Source organism: Otolemur garnettii, unplaced genomic scaffold, assembly GCF_000181295.1.
Source record: "Otolemur garnettii isolate 467f Iridium unplaced genomic scaffold, OtoGar3 scaffold00202, whole genome shotgun sequence".
Classification (NCBI taxonomy): Eukaryota; Metazoa; Chordata; class Mammalia; order Primates; family Galagidae; genus Otolemur; species Otolemur garnettii.
In genome coordinates, this window is record NW_003852597.1 from 2,288,410 (window position 1) to 2,293,755 (window position 5,346).

Below are 5,346 nucleotides of genomic sequence, written 5' to 3' on the forward strand. Positions count from 1 at the left end.
GCCCAGGAGTTGGAGGTTGCTGTGAGCTGTAATGCCACGGCACTCTACCCAGGGGGACAGCTTGAGGCTCTGTCTCAAAAAAAAAAAACAGTTATCCCTTTTCTTACACTGAGTGGTACAGTCAGGTATGTTAATGTTATCACTCTTCTTATAGCTTACATATATGCACACATGACTGCCACCTGATAGCATGTTTTATATTAACATCCTCATTGTGGTATCATTATAATCTAAAGGTTTTTCTACAGATTCTGCTTATCTGTATTGCTCATATACTTTGGACTATAATTACTGCTTTTTAGATTCAGCCTCTCATGCTCAGTAGTAGAGTGGTCTTTTATTGTATTATCTGCCCAGAATCAGTGATAGATAGCCTGTAAAATGGTCCCCAATGATCTCTGCCTACTGGTATTCCCCTTCCCTTATTCGTGGGTTGGACCTAGCAATCATTTCTATCAAATGGAATATGGCATAATGTACACAGCTATGATTTAATAAAAAAAAATGGAATATGGCAAAAGTGGTATGATATCCCCTCAGAGATTAGGTTACAAAGAGTCCATGCTTTCTGTCTGAGGTGCCTTCTCTCACCTTCATTCACCTGTTCTGAGGAAAACCAGTTGATGTGTTGGGAGCCACCCTGTGGAAACACCTTTGTGTCAAGGAACTGATGTCTGTGGATGTTATGGACCGAATATGTCCCCCCAAAATCCATATGTTGGCCAGGTGTGGTGGCTGACACCTGTAATCCTAGCAGTTTGGAAGGCCAAGACAGGTGGATTGTTTGAGCTCAGGAGTTCGTAACCGGACTGAGCAAGAGCAAGACTCTTTCTCTACTAAAAATAGAAAAAGTAGCCGGGTGTGTTGGTGGGTGCCTGTAATCCCAGCTACTCAGAAGCTGAAGCAGGAGGATTGCTTGAACCCAAGAGATTGAGGTTGCTGTGTGCTATGATGATGCTGCGGCACTCTACCCAGGTGACAGAGTGAGACTGTCTCAAAAAAAAAATGCATATGTTGAAGCCCTCAACAATGTGATGTTATTTAGAGGGGGAGCCTTTGAGAGATGGGGCACCAGCGATGGAATTAGTGTCCATGTAAGGAGAGGAAGAGAGACCCAGCAAGAAAGCAATCACCTGCTAGCCAGGAAGAGGAACCAAATCTGCTGGCACCTTGATCTTGAACTTCCCACCCTCCAGAACTGTGTGAAATAAATGCCTGTTGTTTAAGCCACTCAGTCTAAAGTATTTTGTTATAGCAGCACAAGCTAACTCACACACTGCCCAACAACTGGCCAGATCCTAAGGCCTGCCAATGCCCATGTGAGTGAGCTTATAAGCAGATTCTCCTTCAGCTGAGCTTTGAAACGACTGTACCACAGTCAATGCCTTGATTGCAGCCTTGTAAGAAACCTTGACCCACAGAAACTCTTGGTAGTAAATGTTTGTTGTTTTAAGTCTCTGAGTTTAGAGATAATTTATTAGTGGAAATAGATAACTGATAGAGGATCTCTTTCTTCTTCTGAGAACTATTGCCCTGTTTGACGGAACTATATCCCTTTACTGCTTAATGCCTTCAGTGTAAGGTGAGTATGGGTGCTACCAGCTTATGTGATTCTTTCTTCTGAGCCACAATGAGTGGGCATCTGACCCAAGCTGCCTCAACTGTAATACCTGATACAGACATTGTAGGTTGCCTATTCAACATTTGTTCTTTTTCTCTCTCCTAGTAGAACCATACTTGTGAGGACAGTCAGCTAAAGACTAATAAGGCTAATGTACAGAGAGAAGTGGCAAAGAAAAACTGAGAGGTGTTGTGTTCAGGACTTGGAGCCTCTATAGAGGAATCTATCAGGTGGTCTTCTGGCATCATCTTAACTCTTTCCAAAATCAAGATGTCCCAGAACTAACTTGCTTTTCCTATTCCCAAATAATCCAGCATTATAAACATTTCAGGAAATGTTAATACTTGGTAAAAAAACAACTGCTTTTTTTTGAGACAGAGTCTCACTTTGTCACCTAGGTAGAATGTCGTAGCATCATAGCTCATAGCAACCTTAAATTCTTAGTCTCAAGCTTTCCTCTTCCCTTGCCTCCCTAATAGCTGAGACTACAGGCACTTGCCATATCACTGGCTATTGTTTTAGAGATGGGGTCTCGCTCTTGCTCAGACTGGTCTCAAACTCCTAAGCTGAAGCAATCCACTGCCTTGGCCTCCCAGAGTGCTAGAATTACAGGCATAAGCCACTGAGCCTGGCCAACAGGGAAGTGTTAATAAAGGAATTTCTCTCCTTAGATGTCACTCTGTATTGTTAACTGGATTATAAACATGCTGAATTTGCAATTGATTAAAATGTTAAACATAGTGAGGTCACATCCTAATTGGACTATACCCAAGAAACACGTTCCAGGACAAGTCAAAGTTCCAAGTATAAAGTTACCTGAAGGTGGGCAAAAAATCAGGTGATCAGTAGTGGCTGGCTGGAGGCAGACTTTAGAACCTGTCTAGATCAGCCTGACCAGCAGGTGACTCAGTAGACCTGCCTTGGCATGGACTTGAGCAGTGACCAAACACAGTGAAACCTGGGTGCTCCTAATGTTGCCTCTTGAGATTCTCTGTCAAAGATATCACAGAAAATAGATCGGCTCGTTGCCTGTGGCTCAAGTGGCTAAGCACCAGCCACATACACCTAAGGTGGTGGGTTCGTATCCAGCCTGGGTCCGCCAAACAACAATGGCTGCAAGCAAAAAAGAGCCAGGCGTTGTGCTGGGCGCCTGTGGTCCCAGCTACCTGGGAGGCAGAGGCGGGAGACTTGCTTGAGCCCAGGGGTTGGAGGTTGCTGTGAGCTGTGATGCCACAGCACTCTACCCAGGGGAATAGCTTGAGGCCTGTCTCAAAAAAAAAAAAAAAAAGAAAATAGATCAAGATGACTTTTACTCATGTATTGTTGGAACATAAATTTACATTTCTGAAAGGAAATTAAGCATAGCCATAAAGAACTTAAATATGGGGCAGTATCTGTGGCTCAATGAGTAGGGTGCCGACCCCATATACCGAGGGTGGTGGGTTCGAACCCAGCCCAGGCCAAAATGCAACAAAAAAATAGTCGGGTATTGTGTTGGGTGCCTGTAGTCCCAGCTACTTGGGAGGCTGAGGCAAGAGAATTACCTAAGCCCTAGAGCTGGAGGTTGCTGTGAGCTGCGATGCCCTACTGAGGGGGACAAAGTAAGATTCTGTCTTAAAAAAAAAAAAAAAAAAGAGCAGCATCTGTGGCTCAAAGGAATAGGGCGCTGGCCCTATATGCTGGAGGTGGTGGGTTCAAACTCAGCCCTGGCAAAAAAAAAAAAAAAAAAAAGAACTTTAAATATGGTCTTTTTAATTTAATTAAATTAATTTATTTATTTGAGACAGAGTCTCACTATATCACCCTTGGTAAAATGCCATGGCATCACAGCTCAAAGCAACTTCAAACCCTTGGGCTTAAGTGATTCTCTTGCCTCAGCCTCTCAAGTAGTTGGGACTACAGGCACCCACCACATGCCCAGTTATTTTTTGTCCAAGCTGTCATTGTTATTTAGCTGCCTGGGGCACACCAGCCTTTGTGTATGTGGTTGGCACAGTAAGCACTGTGTTACGGGTGCTGGGCCTTATTATTATTATTTTTAATTGAGACAGTCTCACTTTGTCACCCTTGGTAGACTGCAATAGCATCATAGCTCACAGGAATCTCAAACTCACTCCTGGGCTCAAGTGATTCTCTTGCTTTAGCCTCCCTACTACGGCTACTAGCTGGGACTACAGGCATCTGCCACAATGCCCAGTTTATTTATTTATTTTTTGGTTTTTGTTTAGCAGGCCCGGGCTGGGTTTGAATCCACCAGCCCTAGAGCATGTGGCCGGCACCCTAACCACTGAACTATGGGTGCCCCCAATGGTACTATTTTTTGACCATGTAGTTAGAACCTACCCAATCAGTTGGGTGATTGTAGATGCAAGTAAAATCAGTCAAATTATCTTGAGAAAAATTAAGAGTCTAGGCTGGGCATGGTGCCCTGTGCCTGTAATCTGGTAGGCCAAGGCAAGAGGATCACTTGAGCTCAGGAGCCCAAGACCAGCCGGAGCAAAAGTGAGACCCCATCTCTACTAAAAATAGAAAAAAAATAGCTGGACATTGTGGCAGGTACTTGTAGTTCCAACTACTGGGAAGGTGAGGGAGGAGGGTCACTTGAAACCAGGAGTTTGAGATTGCTGTGAGCTAGGCTGAAGCTATGGCAATCCAGCCTAGGGCAAGAGTGAGATTCTCTTTCAAAAAAACCTAAGAATCTATACAGACACAAAAACCCAGGAAAGCCTAAACATCCCAGCCGAGGGGAGTACACAGACCTGGGAGCAGCTATGAGTTTCTGGACGTGCTACCTACCTCTACTCACAGGACTTGGCTGCTCCTCTCTGCTCTGGCTTTCCCTTACCATCTAACTGCTACTTACTGCATTTCTATAGCCTCAGTCATTTGCTGGCAACATCACCTCTTCTCTTTACTCTTGAGAGCATAATCTCATTGGCAGATTATATTTCCAACTAAGTAAGAAAAAGGTCTTAGCCAGCCTATGGATTGGCTGCCCTCCCATAGCCCAATCAGCTGAGGCTAAGACTGGACAGCTACAGGGCCCCTCAGTATGGTGACTAGTGGTGGTGGCAGTTTTCCCTATAAAAGACAAACACTGCGATGTACATCTCTAGAAAAGGAACCTAAGGAAAAGATTCAGAGATGAGGACTAAGGCGCATTAAAGTGCTTTTACAGCATACACCTGCACGGTATTGAACAACAGACTAGTATGATAATTATGGACTGGCTAGGTGTGCAACAATGCCCGGCTGATACACTGACTTTGAAGAATATTGATGAACACAAGGAAATGCTCACAAATGAATATTACATGAAAAATAGGCTATAACACCTCATGTACAGTATGCTTAGAATTTCAAAGAAAAAATCACACATGTACTATTTTTGTTAAGGGAAAGTTAACCAAATTGTGTTGTGATAACTTGTGGTATTAAAGTTCTTCATTTGGGCTTGGCACCTGTAGCTCAGTGGCTATGGCATCAGCCATATACATGAGAGCTGGAGGGTTCGAACCCAGCTTGGGCCTGCCAAACAACAATGACAACTACAACCAAAAAATAGCTGGGCATTATGGTGGGTGCCTGTAGTCCCAGTTACTTGGGAGGCTGAGACAAGAGAATCACTTCAGCCGGAGAGTTGGAGGTTGCTGTGAGCTGTGATGCCATTGCACTCTACCAGCGTGACAGCTTGAGGCTCTGTCTCAAAAAAAAAAAAAAAAAGA